Below are 14,850 nucleotides of genomic sequence, written 5' to 3' on the forward strand. Positions count from 1 at the left end.
GTTGAACAGCTCTTACTATCGGAACGTTCTTCCTGATGTTTAGTCAGAATCTTGTTTCTTCAATTAAGGCTGTTGGTTTGACTCTGACCCTCCAAAGCAGGAGAAAATCTTGCTCCATCCTCCATGTGACAGCCCTTGAGATATTTGAAGCTGGCTATCATTATAACCTCTCAGTCTCCTCCGCTAAGCATGGGGGAACCGCTACCAACTAGAGTAGATACTTCACTAGATGGATAAATTGTCTGGTCTGGTACAAGGTAGTTTTCCATGCCAGAAGGTTGCTCAGGGAGGAGAGAAATAGAAACATTTGTAGGCATGAAGCTGAGCTCATCTGCCTTCTTCTCCCACCCTACAAATATTCTATTTATTCTGGAGCTGCTTGCCCCTGGGATGAAAGCAAATGATCTGAGGTCAACTCAAAAGTTCTGGGGACACTTTAGGCCATGGGTAGGCAAACTAAGGCCTGGGGGCCAGATCTGGCCCAATCGCCTTCTAAATCCAGCCCACGGACAGTCCGGGAATCAGCGTGTTTTTACATGAGTAGAATGTGTGCTTTTATTTAAAATGCATCTCTGGGTTATTTGTGGGGCATAGGAATTCGTTCATTTATTTTTTTCATAATATAGTCCAGCCCCCCACAAGGTCTGAGGGACAGTGGACCAGCCCCCTGCTGAAAAAGTTTGCTGACCCCTACTTTAGGCTCACAGGGGAAGCAGGAAGTGTCCATGTTAGGAGTCAAGCAGAGCACATACAGGACCCTGGACAGCTCCAATGTGTCCTGCTAAGATAGCCACCAAAAGGCAGTCTCTGCAGAGGGCTAGTCAACAGAAGCATTTATGTAGCTGACCAGATCTGGAGTGTAGAGGAGTTGACCAGCTGGTTAAAGGGTGCTCCCCTTACTTTGTAGTCTTTGATTTCTGCAAGACTTAGGAGACAGCAGTACTGCACCAGTGTCATAGGATAGTGGCAGGGGCTGTATTCTCTAGCCAGGAGAGTCCTGAATAAGCACTGGTGGTTCTTCCTGGAGGAAATAGCCTAAACTTCATCTTCAGAATCCTCTACTGCACAGGGCAAGGTCCTTGGGTGGTAGGTCATGGCAAAAGGCATGAATGCCCAGCTGTGGGTGGACAGTGTTCCACAGGACAGGGAAGGAAAGCTTTAACCCAGCTGCTCACTTATTCTTTCTTCATGATCTGTGGCATTTCATCTGTTATATTTTTGCAGATATTGTTTGGTCACTTTTTAATTATTGATTTGTAACTGATGGAGGTGATTTTGTTTGATTGTGTGCTGACATTTTATTATCTTGCACAATAATTGAAATATCTTAGGTGATATGGATTCTTGTTTTGTTTTTGTTATAGGGTGGCAGTGTGATTTTTGTCCTATATTTTGCCATTTCTATGGGTTTGTAAACCACCTTGAATACAGTAATGCAGAAAAGTGGTATTAAAGTGGGGGATGAAAGAGCCCTGGTCTGATAAGAGTCCCCATATGCCCACCCTATCACCCTAAGTTCTCCTTAGCAGATTCTCCTCCCTTTTTGCTTCACTTTTTGCTGCACAGGAGTTGTGCTGTTGCAAAGGGAGGAAACACCAACACAATTTCAAGGTATGGGAAAATATAAGGGCAGTAGTTTCCTTCATAACTGTAATGCTGGGGAGGGGACAGCTGTTATTTGACTTGGCCATTTCCTCTTATTATGGTCAGAAGAGGGAGCAGCTGTATTTTTACTATGGCTTCTTTTCCCCGGTTAAGGCATAAATTAAGAAAAGATGGGCTTGAATTACTCATATCAGCAATCAAGGGTCACCTGCTGGGTTAAAAAGCAGACTCCAGTGCAATCATAGAATAGGAGTAAGTGAAAACAAAATGCATCGTGAAGCAATGTTTGTAGCAGACCTAGGCCACATGGTCCCCTCCAGATGTCGTTGGACTACAGTGCCCATCATCATTGACAATACTGGCTGTGGCTTATGGCAGCTGAAGTCCAGTAGCTTCCCCTTTTTTAATAGTGTAATCAAGGAATTGAATGGAAAAACAAACCTGATGGACCAGACCAAAGGCCCATCTAGGCCAGCATACTGTTTCCCACAGTGGCCGATCACATACCTCTGGGAAGCTGTCAAGCAGGACATGAGCACAATAGCCCTCTCCTGCTGTTCTTCCCTGGATGTAGTATACAGCCATTGTCACTAACAGCCATTGATAGCCATTCAAGTTGCCAGCCTTAATCACATCTTGTGGCAATTAATTCCATGAGTTAACTATGCACTGTATGAAGAATTTCTGCCATGAATCTCCCAACTAAATGATCCAAGTTTCAAGTATTAAAAGAGGAAAATAAAACGTCACTCTGTCCATTTTTTCCAGACTATGAATCATTTTATACACTATTACATCCTCCTATATTTGCATTTAAAAGAAAGCTTTAATGAACCCAGTGTTATATTTCATCGATCATTTTGGTTGCCCTTTTCTGCACCTTGTCCAGCTCTACAATATTCTTTCTGAAATACACCAAGCTAGAATATGCTCTGGCAGAATAACAGATTTTTATAACTGGCTGGACTGGAAGGCTCGAAGGGTGTACAAAATCCATTGAAGTTGAAAAGTGTCCCCAGATTCATTGAAAAAAAATCTGGTAACCTTACATTATGACCACTAGTCAGAAAATGTCCATTTTAGATTTGTCTTAGAAAGGTGCTCAACAGATCTCATGGAAGTAACCCTTGCTGCTTCTAAGCATTCAAAATGGGGATCATGAATGTGTCAGGGAAATGAGGGCATATCAGCTGCAGATTCCACACCTTCCCTACATGCATTCATGTCCTCATGCAGTTATGATACTTGTGTGAATCCATCAGTGGAACCCACTGGAATCTCTTTATAAATGGAGTCCCTTTATAAATGTGATATTGAATGGGGTTTTTTGGGGGGAGCTGCCTCAATGGTGGCTCCTCATTTGTGGAATGCTCTCCCCAAAGAGGTACACCTGGCATCATCATTCGTTGCCTTTAGGCACCAGACAAAAACATTTTTAAGCCCCACTATTGGTCCTAATTTGGAGGGTACTTAGGTATGTTTAAGGCATGTGGGTGGCGCTGTGGGTTAAACCACAGAGCCTAGGGCTTGCGAATCAGGTCGGTGGTTCGAACCCCGTGACGGGGTGAGCTACCGTTGCTCGGTCCCTGCTCCTGCCAACCTAGCAGTTCGAAAGCATGTCAAAGTGCAAGTAGATAAATAGGTACCACTCCAGAGGGAAGGTAAACAGCGTTTCTGTGTGCTGTTCTGGTTCGCCAGAAGCAGCTTAATCATGCCACATGACCCAGAAGCTGTACGCAGGCTCCCTTGGCTAATAAAGCGAGATGAGTGCCGCAACCCCAGAGTCGTCCGTGACTGGACCTACCGATCAGGGGCCCCTTTACCTTTACTTAGGTATGTTTGCAGACTCTTCTTCTGCTCATCATTTTTAGTAGGATGGGTTCAATTGAATCAGCTCTTTTATACATATTTTGGATGAGCATTTTAAGTTCTTACTTTATTCTTGTTCTTATACATGGTTTTAAAATTTGTTTTCACATTGTAAGTTGGAGTCATTTTTAGAATAAGTGACAAATAAATATACTAAACAATAAATAAATAAATAGCTTTTTGCACTGAGGTAATTGTTTTCTTCTACTTTTCCTTAAAGAGGGCCTTTCTTTCCACAAATTTTTGTTAGCATTAAATCATAAAACAGAGCTTCATTCAACAATGTCAATCAAGATAAGCTTTTTTAAAAAAAAACTAATTTAATTTAAATCCTTTCAACATATTCCTTACTCTAGCACTAGGCATCCAGTGTTATGCTTATCGGACAACTATTTTCATTATTAAGACACTTAGAGGTAGATTACTCTTTGACTCTAAGATTATTGTACTGGCAGCAAGTTCAGAAGAGTGTGTGTGTGTGTGTGTGTGTGTGTGTGTGTGTGTGTAATATTCTCAATGTGTATTCTATCAGCTCTGGGATTTATGATGGACTCAGAAATGTCTGCTCTCATTCTTCATCAAAAATTATAATTTTAGGGGTCTTTTTTTTTCTTACAGAAACAAAGAATTGGTTTCTAGAAATACTTTTATCATGAATGAACTCCACGTAGCTGAAATTAGACTTGGCTTATCATTATTTTTCTCAGTCTCATCCAGCCACTATCAAAAAGATTCCTTTATCAATGAGTGTTAACTTTTTTCTCTCACCAAGAAAATGTAATCCTTATCTACAAGGACAGATAGGAAATAAGCACAAAAACTAATCATTTATTGGACAGCTGTTAAATTACCAATGTTGAATCCAAATAATTTCCATCTTTTGCATATTATATCAATTATCCTGCAGAACAATCCAATATCAATATCCACCAGAATTACCAGAATTGCTTGTAATTTCATATATCCACAAAAATTGGGTTTGGGTGATCTCACAAAATCCACACCTTGAAATAAATGTATGGCCAAGGACTACTTCGTTTTTAAATAAAATAAAATCATGCCATACTAGGGGGTGGGAGGAATCAGTATCCTGCAGTATATCTTCTTGCCACTTTCAGCTTGTGGGAAATCTTTTCTAGAACAGCAATTTGCTAGACTTTTGAATACCAGTAATCTAAGTTGTCTAAATCAAATGTCTTCCACATAATTTTGCCACAGTTGCTCTTGCCACCATTAATAGGTATGAAATGAGTTATTTGTTTTTTATACCTCTGTCCACATCTATATACAAGTATCCTCTCCAACACATGGGTCAATTGCCTGGTTGTATGAAACAGAGCTTCCTCAGGATAAGTTCCCAGCCATGGGCCACTTTTAGCAAAAGCTCCTTCATCTGAGCTGACAATGACTTGTAAAGAGCCTTAAGCCCATAACCCATTGAACAGTTCTTCTTCAAACAGGGCATTCCGGTTAAGTTTTCAACAAAGCCTTTGGTTGGAAGCAAAAGAGACATTTATTAACTTTTTGTATAACAGGGAGGTCATTGCCCCATTGACATCAATGGGAGGGAAAGCCACCCTGTTATCAGCAACCACTGCCATTATAACTGTGACAAAACATAGGATATGGTGTAACTCAGTGCCCCATCAAGTCACAGCACATCACCACCTTAATATAAACCCCACACAGCAAGACTGCAACTCAGAAAATAGTGTATAACATGGGGTTGTATCTCCCTGGTCAATTTTGTGCACACTTAAGAACTCAAAAGGGACAACTCTTGGGAAGTGAAGCTATTGAGGGGGAAGGGGATGTTATTGGTTTTTGTTTCTATTATGTGTTTCGTGTTTTTTTATCTTGTATTTTTATGTTGTGAACTGCCATGAGATCATTATCATAACAATATGGGGACAGAACATTTTGCACATAAAGGCAGAGGTTTGCACAAAGCAGCCTGTCTCCACAAGACTCTTAAGAACTTGAGAACATTGCTGACTCTTAAATGACTAGGACGAAGAAATTGAGGGAATGCCCATCCAATTTGCAGATGACACCAAACTGGGAGGGGTAGGTAATGCCGCAGAAGACAGAATCAGGATTCAAGATTACCGTAACAGAATGGAGAACTGGACCCAAATGAACAAAATGAAATTCAATAGGGACAAATGTAAGGTTCTACACTTAGACAGAGCGAACCAGTTGCACAAATATAAGATGGGGGGACACCTGGCTTGCCAGTAGTACATGTGAAAAGGATCTAGGAGTCTTAGTAGACCACAGGCTTAATATGAGTCAACAGTCTGATGCAGCAGTCAAAAAAACTAATTCTATTCTAGGCTGCATCAACGGAAATACAGTGTCCAGATCAAAGGAAGTAATAGTACCACTCTATTCTGCCTTGGTCAGACCACACCTGGAATATTGTGTCGAGTTTTGGGTGCTCCCATTTAAGGAGAATATTGAAAAGCTGGAATATGTGCAGAGGAGGGAGACCAAGATGATCAAAGGGTCTGGAAACCAAGCCTTATGATGAACAGTTGAGGGAGCTGGATATGTTTAGCCCGATATAGAGGAGACTGAGAGGAGATATGGAAGCCATCTTCAAGTATCTCAAGGGCTGTAACATGGAAGATGGAGCAAGTTTGTTTTCTCCTGTTCCAGAGGGTAGGACCCGAACCAATGGCTTCAAGTGAAGAAAGGAGATTCTGACTAAACATCAGGAAGAACTTTCAGACAGTAAGACCTGTTTGACAGTGTAACAGACTCCCTCAGAAAGTGGTGAACTCTTCTTCCTTGGGGGTTTTTAAGCACAGGTTGGATGGCCATTTGTAATTGATGCTGTAGTTGAGATTCCTGCATTGCAGGGGGTTGGACTGATGACCCTCAGGATCTCTTCCAACTCTACAATTCTATGATTTTATTATTCTTTCCCGTCCTTGAACCATAACAGGTAAGAGAATGGCACAATTAAAACACAATTAGACACAAACACCCAGTACTACACTCCAACAACTGGGGATGCCAAAATGCCCAAGTAAGCAAAGGAAGAGGATGGAGTTGTTGTGACTGTGTTGGTAGTGACAGGTGGTATCCAGATAGTCCTATGCATACTGCCCCATTGAAATGCCTCTGGCTACACAGATATCTCTCAACAACTGTCATGGATACTTTAGTTGAGATTCCTGCATTGTAGGGGGTTGGACTAGATGACTCTCGGGGTCCCTTCCAACTCTACAGTTCTATGACATTTCCTTTGCTGAATGTGTGGATTCAGTCTAGGAACTGTTTTCATTTCTGTGCAGAAGAAAAAAAGCTTGGTAATTTTCTCAGGGTATTTGATGAATCCAGAAGAATGTAGAAAAGCAAAATGCTAAACACAGACTTTTTGAACCCCTACCCATCCCAAGCCTCACTGCCAACAATAAACAGATCCCCAAAGCTTACTAAGAGCAGGGCATAATTAAAAGCAACTCAACACCAATTAATTAGTGCTGTTCTCTAAATAAATGGCTAAGAATGAAATATGGCTTCATAAAATAGTTCAGTGCTGAGTTGTTAGCAACTTGTCTTTGAAGAGTGAATGGAGCCACCCCAAGGGGCTATAGTCTATCTAATTCTCATCGATTAAACAAGACCTCCTCCAGGAAAACAGAACACTTCAAAAGCAGAAAACCTTATCTACAGACACATTCCAACCAATTTTTTAAAAGGCTTATTAGAAAGAAGAGCAATTGACTGTTTGAAAGCAAGGTGCATGTTCTCAAATTATTAAGTGAACACTTCCTCTTTGATTGTACTATCACAGGCAGAGATTGTACCAAGGGGGTACTTTAGTTTTTTGTTTAAGATTGGATATCTGAAATCCAGGACTCAGGAAATCTGCAAGGTTGAAATTGTGGGGAGGAGAAGTACAAAGTCTTTCCTCCAGTATCTCTTGCAGGGAAGCCCAAACATATGCTTACACTATTGGCTGTAAATGATGTAGGAGAAGAAAAAGAAAATAACATTTACAGTTTATTCAAGTATCCATCAGCCTTTCCAAGCATGCCTGGGTAAAACTAACTGACATAGTTTGGCAAATTTTAAAGGTTTGTCACCAGTTAAGTGTCCAAGGAAACATTTCCATTCATATAGGAGAGGTTAAAATGCTTTAAAAGATATTTACCAATGTGTTTAACCCTATGATGGAAAACAGAGTGAGGAAATAAAAATGTGTTTCAAATAGAACACATTATTTTATTTATTTGAAATACATTTAGGCCACCCTTCAGCCAACTATCGGGGTGGTTTATAATAAAATAATTTAAAAAACCAGAAATATTGATATAAAATCACAATAAAAATAAACACAAAGCATAACCTTAAAAATTCAGAAGAGCAGGAGGGGAAATCTTCATGAAACACACATTCCAGACTACAAAACCTGTGTAAATAAAAGTGTGTTTGCATGGCACTGAAAAGACAACACAGTTGGCCCTAGGCAAACTTCCCTGGATAAAGCATTCCCTAAGCAGAAAAGGCCCTCTTTCTGGTCATTGTCCACCTACCTTCAAATGCTAGAGGGATGCGGAGGAGAGCTTCAGATGATGAACACAGTGTTTGAGTATATTCATGTTGTAGAAGATGGTCCTTTAGGTTTCGAGGCTTAGGCCCTTTTTAACAGGTGACACTAAAACTGCAGGAAAGAAGAGGTGCAATTATTACAACCACTTACTAACTTGCATAGTCAGTTCAAAAATCTGATACAAGTACATTTAAAACCACATTTTGCTTCTTCACACTAACAGTGGGAGAGGCTGTGAAGTCCTTTGAAGGGTATCTGTAAAATCAGTCTTGGCTTTTTGCATTTTGTGCTCTGCCCTAGACTAACCCTCTAGCAAAACTAACCGCCAACTGTAAAATGATGTTAATGACATAGGGTTTGTATTTTTAAAATTGCTGATTAGCTGCAGCTCAATTCCCCAGGGTGAGTTCCAGCTGGGGCAGGGAGGTCAAAACTACTGTATCTTTGGTCACAATGTTGAAGAGGGGATTTTGGTAGATACACCTGGTCCCACAAGAGTGAAGAAATACACACTTATTACTGAAATTCTCTCTTGGATCAGAAGGTGGTCAGAATCTACTAGTGGCCCTCTGGGTGATTTACAGGAGACTGGCAAGGTTTCTGACTCCCAATTGGTTAACAATTGGAACAATATAATTTTCCCAATCTAAATTAGACGGCTGACATGGAAAGCTATCCAGAAGTGAACTTTTGTGTCAAAGAACTGTTAGCTCAGTTCAGTTCTGGTAATGAAAATATAGTCCGAGCCTCAGAATTTCATTCTATTGTTCATTCTGTCTGTCTTTTGCACCTGACTGGTTGTTAGATCTCTAGTCAAAAACAAAGGAGTAATGACAAGCCTAAAGTCTGCCCATCTCTGTTCTATATGTTGCTTATGAGAGTCCCATCCTCCTTTGCATGTGGTCCCCCAACTCTCAGTGAGACAAAACAAGTTGGCCATTCCGTTGACTAAGTTCCCCCAGTTCACTTTACTCACACAGTTCAGGGTGCTCCGATAATTATCAGCCACCCCTGCCTTTAAAGTTTCTCTGCAAGCAGCAATCAGAATTGCATGCAATCTCTGCATGAAGCTAATGAATTCATGACCAAGGCTACTCCTAGGCACGTTAACAATATCCTTTATCAGAGTATTACTGTCCAACTTTAATGCTGAGCACAGGCCCTTGGCCATGCCTGAACTAATAATGAAACCAACAAGCTAGGACAGCATTTCATGGTAAGTAATGCTGTCACACAAGGCTCTCCTTGTTAAACGTTTCCCTAAAAAAAACACAAAAAACCTTGACTGTTCCTTATTTCTAAAATAAAAAGGTACTTTTATATTTCTCTGCCACTAAGCCAAGTAAGCATTTTTTTTTTTGTTTTTTGACAGCTTGATGGGGCAGCTGCTGAATTGGAGTCTAGGTACTACAGTATACTGCTTTGACAGGGATTTAGGGAGGCCTGTGATATGGTGAATAGGCCTTATGTTATGACGGAGGGCCATCATGAGGATAGAATCTTGCTTTATATGAGAAAATGGAGATTCTCACCTTAGCAGATTGAGTGAACTGTGTCAATTACAGCATCAGTTCACAAGTAGAATACATGTGGTCTAAAGATCCATGGAATCTCACAATTTGAGTAGATAAGTAAAGTGTGGGGTTCTTTGGGGTTCAATTTTATCCCTCGTGCTGTTTAACATATACAGGGTGAGTCTTTTAAAAGAGGCCCCGTGGAACATGCGTACTCTGTATCCATGGGGGCTCTTCTAAGGACTCACCCTGTACATTAAACCACTGAGTGGGGTCATATGGAGTTTTTAGTACATTTTTAGCAATGCACTGATGACACACAGCTCTACTTCTCTTTTACATCTGCTGGTGTGGCAGTGAATGTGCTGAACCAGTGTCTTGCCTTAGTAATGGAGTGGAGGAGAGCCAATGAACTGAAACTCAATCCAGATAAGACTGAGGCCCTGTTAGTGGGTGGTTCCCTGCTCTTGGAAGGTTGCCGGCTCTTGATTAACTTACACTCCCTTTGAAGGAGCAGGTACACAGCTTGGGGGTACTTCTGGAACCCTTGCTGTCGCTTGAAGTTCAGGTGGCTTCCATTAGCCTTCATTTAGCTTTGAATGGTGGTCCAGCTCAACCACTTTCTGTTTTTTGTTTTTTTTTTAAATAATTTTTATTAACTGGCCAATCACATCAAATTAAATCACATCACATAAATTCCAAATTAAAAAGCCAAATTTTTAAATTTTGTTGGGGGAACCCATACTTCAAGATCCAAAGGGGGATTCAGATCATCTTCTTATTACTGCGTTAATGTCCAAATCAGTCCCAATCAGTCCAAAGAAAATTCATAATTCTATCCAGTCTTATCTTGGTGTTTCCACATCATATCTTGTTCATATAATTTCTATTTTTCCTTTACGATCTCTTCTGTTAGTCTCTTAAGCCGATAAGCAAAATAAGCTGTGTGGATTTCCCGTTCCTCCACTAAGTCCAGATGGTTTCCATATATCTCCTTCGTAGATAACATCGCTCTTCCCATCATAAATTTGGCATTTGTCGCTCTTAAGTCCCACCGAGACATATGTAAACAACTCTATTTCTCTCTTTCTCCTCCCAGACCCAAGAGCTCCAACAATGCCTCCCAAAATGGCGACGGCATTTTTAACTGCGTCATTCCAAAACTCTTAGCTTTCCAGCTTCATCTTGAAACATTGCTTTGGTTCGAAAGTTTATCTCCACACAGCCTTAAATCCACAGCTTAAGTCCTTAGTTCCTGACTAAATCACATCAGCTCAACCACTTTCTGAACAGGGATAGCCTAATTCCTGTCATCTATCCTCTGGTGAGAATCTGAAGGGGCAAAATAAACCAGAATTAAGGGTGCTGTGTTCAGACATAAAGCCAAGCCATAGTTAAAATATCCATGATTCATAAGCCAATAAAAACCATGACTCCAGATCATAACCTGTTGGCAGTGTTATGTGCAAACTTACCAGGCCAAACTATAGTCCTGGGTTCAGACACCAAGCTCCTCCATTTTTTATTTAACTGCTCATACAAAAGGAGAAGAAAAGTGGGAGCTTAATAAACTAAGCTTCAGTACAGTATGGCTTAATAAACTAAGCTTCGTAGCTTAGTGTAACATGTGAATGCAGCAGCATTCTATTGTTTGTCATAACTATTCTAAAAACTGAAATTGGGCAGGAAAAAGGGGGCTCCAATGCAGCATTAGTAACCACTTTTCAAACTCTACAGTTAATAATTAAAATGGTTCAATTAAATATCCATGATTAGCTTTGCTTGCAGCAAGCGTTCTGCTGTCCTACTTGTTTTGCTCCACTAATGTGATGAATGAAAAAGCTGCCCATTGTTTGTCAATATATATTTAATCTAGAAGACAAATGACTGTAGATAGGTTACTTCATAATACAGTTAGCAGAAATGTAGGACACTAAGACATCTCAAGAGATCGGCATTGCCTATCTTTTCACCCCTCACACCTCTATACTTCTGGCATCCCATCAGGTTTATGTGTTGTCTTGCTCTAGATAGAAAAGACATTTCTTTCTTTTTTTGTAGATGACTGACTCAGATAATCAAAGTTGAAAAACCAGGGGCGATGATACCACTGAGCTATCAGAACAAGCCTGGTTGTAAATTTAAACACCACTTTTATTCATTAATCTCCAACAGCTAAAGACAAACTAAAAGCAAAATTAACATGATTGCAATGGAAGCACTCTTGTACCCTGGGGCTATTTTGGGGCCTGCTGAGAGAGAGTGAGCTGATCAAAGAAAGAGACCGCATCAAGGCTAGTGTGATTAGTGTGGCTTCACTGTGTTAATGGTTAGTTTCTCGTTCCTAAACTGTTTTGAGAGCTCGCCAGTACCACAATTAATCTGGGCTTCAATTTGGAGTGAAATGGCGCGGATGGACTGTCCAGTCTAATGACAGTATTTCACTGGGGACTCAATGCAAGCAATCAGAGCCAGAATATAATTGGTGGGTGCTCTGGGGTTGTAATCATTTGGAGGGGGGCTCTCAGGCTACAATTCCTCCCGTTTTATGTTATATAAATGCAGAGATACAAAAGAGAATAACTTTGTATTTTACATATTATTAAGTAATTGTTTCCCAACCTATGCCTTAGGGAAGGGGCATGTTGAATAAAACAAAAGGATAGGGAACCAACATGGCTCCAATGGTAAAGGGCCACTGAACATTTTAAATGACTGTGACACTTACATATTTGCATTCATGCAAAGAATTCATAAAGTGTAAACAACAGATGGGCATCCTTACATACCTATGCATATGTGTCTGGGAGCCCCACATGAACAAAGATGTTTAAGGGCATATATACAATTGTCATTCTCTCTTTACATGTTTGCTTTAGGAAATGCCGGTGTACCTCCTGCAGCAAGCATGATTGCCATGTAAAGTGTGGAGCCATTCCAACGTGTTGGGTATTGAATGTAAATGTAAGGAAACCAGATTCAAATCCCCACTCAGCTATGAAGCCCAGTGGGTGGCCTTGGACAAATCACTGTCTGGGGCTAATGTACCTCACATAGAGCTGTTGTGGGGGTAAAACATGTCACTGTTTACTCCGCAGAGGAGTGGGATGCAACCATTACAATGTAGCAATTAAAAAGTGTGCTGCTTGGATTATACTGTATATCCATCTGCCTCTGCTGGAGGGATCAATTAACCTCCCTCCAACCCCACCACTTGCCCAAATACATGTGGCAAAAACTCATTCAGGGCATATATACAGAAGCCATAGCAAGAAGTACAGCTTACTTATTAATCAAACTTATACCCTGCCCTTCCTCCCAAATGAGCCCATGGTGAGGTCACTTTTATCTTGCAAGGTAAAAATTGTGTATGTCCTGCATGGCACATCCTGAGCCCCCTAATACAGCCTGCTATCCTCAGATGCACTGAAGGACTGTCCCATTCCTTGTCTTGAAGTGAGCTTCAGCGGCCAATCTGCTCAGCTTCTATATGGGAGGGCACCATCCTGGTCCTTCACCTCAGGCAACAAAATGTCTCAGGGCAGCCCTGTGCCCCCTCCATCCTATTTATATGACTTGGGACCATCTAGGGTGTTCTAACTCTTCTAATGCTTCCATCATAGGATCAAGTTGCATTTATGAGTAAATAAAACCATATATCACAAAGAAACCACAGTCTCTGCTGTCCGTCATTTCAAAGAAACCGAAAAGTGCCTGTGACCCCTGGAATCTCGCACCCACTCAGAGATTGGGGTGGCATGCAACAATACATTTTAAGGTTTGTGGCAGTCAAACCATGTTATCCTGTCTGCCAGCTACTGGTATAATTGACCCTCAACCAGAACCAAACACGGACCCGGAGAATCTCTAGACAAAGTATGTGAATATGGAGGAAAACTCCAGGTCTTCTGTGGAGTTAAGACATATAGCCACTGTACTAGCTACTCTCTTCCAGCCTAGCCTACCTTGCAGGATTGTTGTAAGGATAAAAATTGAAGGGGTGTGGGTGTGAACCATGCAGCAGACAAATACATACCAGTACTGTATATGGCAATATGGACTTAATTGACATTTGGAGAACAAAGAATCCCTTGGGTAGAGAGGGAACTTTCTTCTCTGAAGCCAAAATGACATGGACAAGAATTGACCAAATTTGGATAACTAGAGGACTGGCTCCTAAGACTCGAAAAGTGGAAATTTGCCCAAAAACTTGCTCCAACCATAATGCTGTGAAAATGGAGATGAAACTAACACCAACTGGTTCCTTCAGATGGAGGATGAATGACACCCTGTTTAGAGATGAAGAGGTTACTAAGAAGGCCCAAAAACCCTTGAGAGACTATTTTGAGATAAATATGAACACTACCACTGAAAAAAGAGTAGTCTGGGACGCAAGTAAAGCAGTTATGAGGGGGTTTCTAATTCAACAGAATGCAATAAAGAAGAGAACTCAAAATGAGAAAAAAGACAAAATTTTGGAAAAAATAAAAGAGGGTGAGAAGAAACTGAGAGCGAAACCAAAGTCACAAGAGATTCTGAGAGAAATAAAGTTATATCAAGTTCAATATATGAAGATGATGAATCAGGAAATAGAATGGAAAATTAAACAGATGAGACAAAGGACATTTGAATCGGCCAATAAATGTGGAAAACTGTTAGCTTGGCAAATGAAAAAAAGACAAAAACTTAACAACATTACCAACTTGGAAGTGGAAGGAAAGAACATTCAGAATCCAGTGGAAATTAGAAAATGTTTCCAGAGGTACTTTAAACAGTTATATACACAAGGGCCACAGAAAGAATTGGATATAGACCAATTCTTAAAAACAAATGGACTACAAAAAATCTCTCAAGAAAACAAGTTAATGTTGAACTATAAAATCACAGAACAGGAGGTAGAAGGTGCCATCCAGAATATGCAGTTGGGCAAATCTCCAGGGCCGGACAGCTTAACCTCAAAATACTATAGATCTCTGAAAGATTGGATAATTCAACCACTAATGGAGGTTTGTAATGAAATTTTGGAGGGGAAAAAAGCACCAGAGTCGTGGAAGGAAGCTTATATTACACTTATACTGAAAACTGAGTCTGAAAAGACACAACTTAAGAACTACCGCCCCATATCCCTGCTTAACGTGGATTACAAAATTTTTGCAGACATTTTGGCTAAAAGACTAAAAAAAGTATTAGAGGAGGAGATACATAAAGACCAAGCTGGCTTTCTCCCGGGTAGACACTTGTCTGACAACATGAGAAATATAATTAATATTTTGGAGAAACTGCAAGTGAATATTAACA

The 14,850-nt window shown here is 40.5% G+C and overlaps 1 protein-coding gene and 1 long non-coding RNA gene across 2 annotated transcripts in view; both read right to left on the minus strand.

The window, feature by feature from the left end:
- LOC310758873 overlaps positions 1-14,850 on the minus strand; it is a 536,128-nt gene that overhangs the window by 408,440 nt on the left and 112,838 nt on the right. The gene's annotated exons all lie outside the window — the stretch shown is intronic.
- The window catches only part of BCL11A (BCL11 transcription factor A), a 247,539-nt gene that overhangs the window by 230,117 nt on the left and 2,572 nt on the right, over positions 1-14,850 (minus strand). The window contains exon 2 of the mRNA XM_083605097.1: positions 8,022-8,149. The gene's annotated coding sequence lies outside the window, so the exon portion shown is untranslated. The remainder of the gene's footprint in view (positions 1-8,021; positions 8,150-14,850) is intronic.

This window comes from Podarcis filfolensis, assembly GCF_964270895.1.
Source record: "Podarcis filfolensis genome assembly, chromosome: 3".
Lineage (NCBI taxonomy): Eukaryota > Metazoa > Chordata > Lepidosauria > Squamata > Lacertidae > Podarcis > Podarcis filfolensis.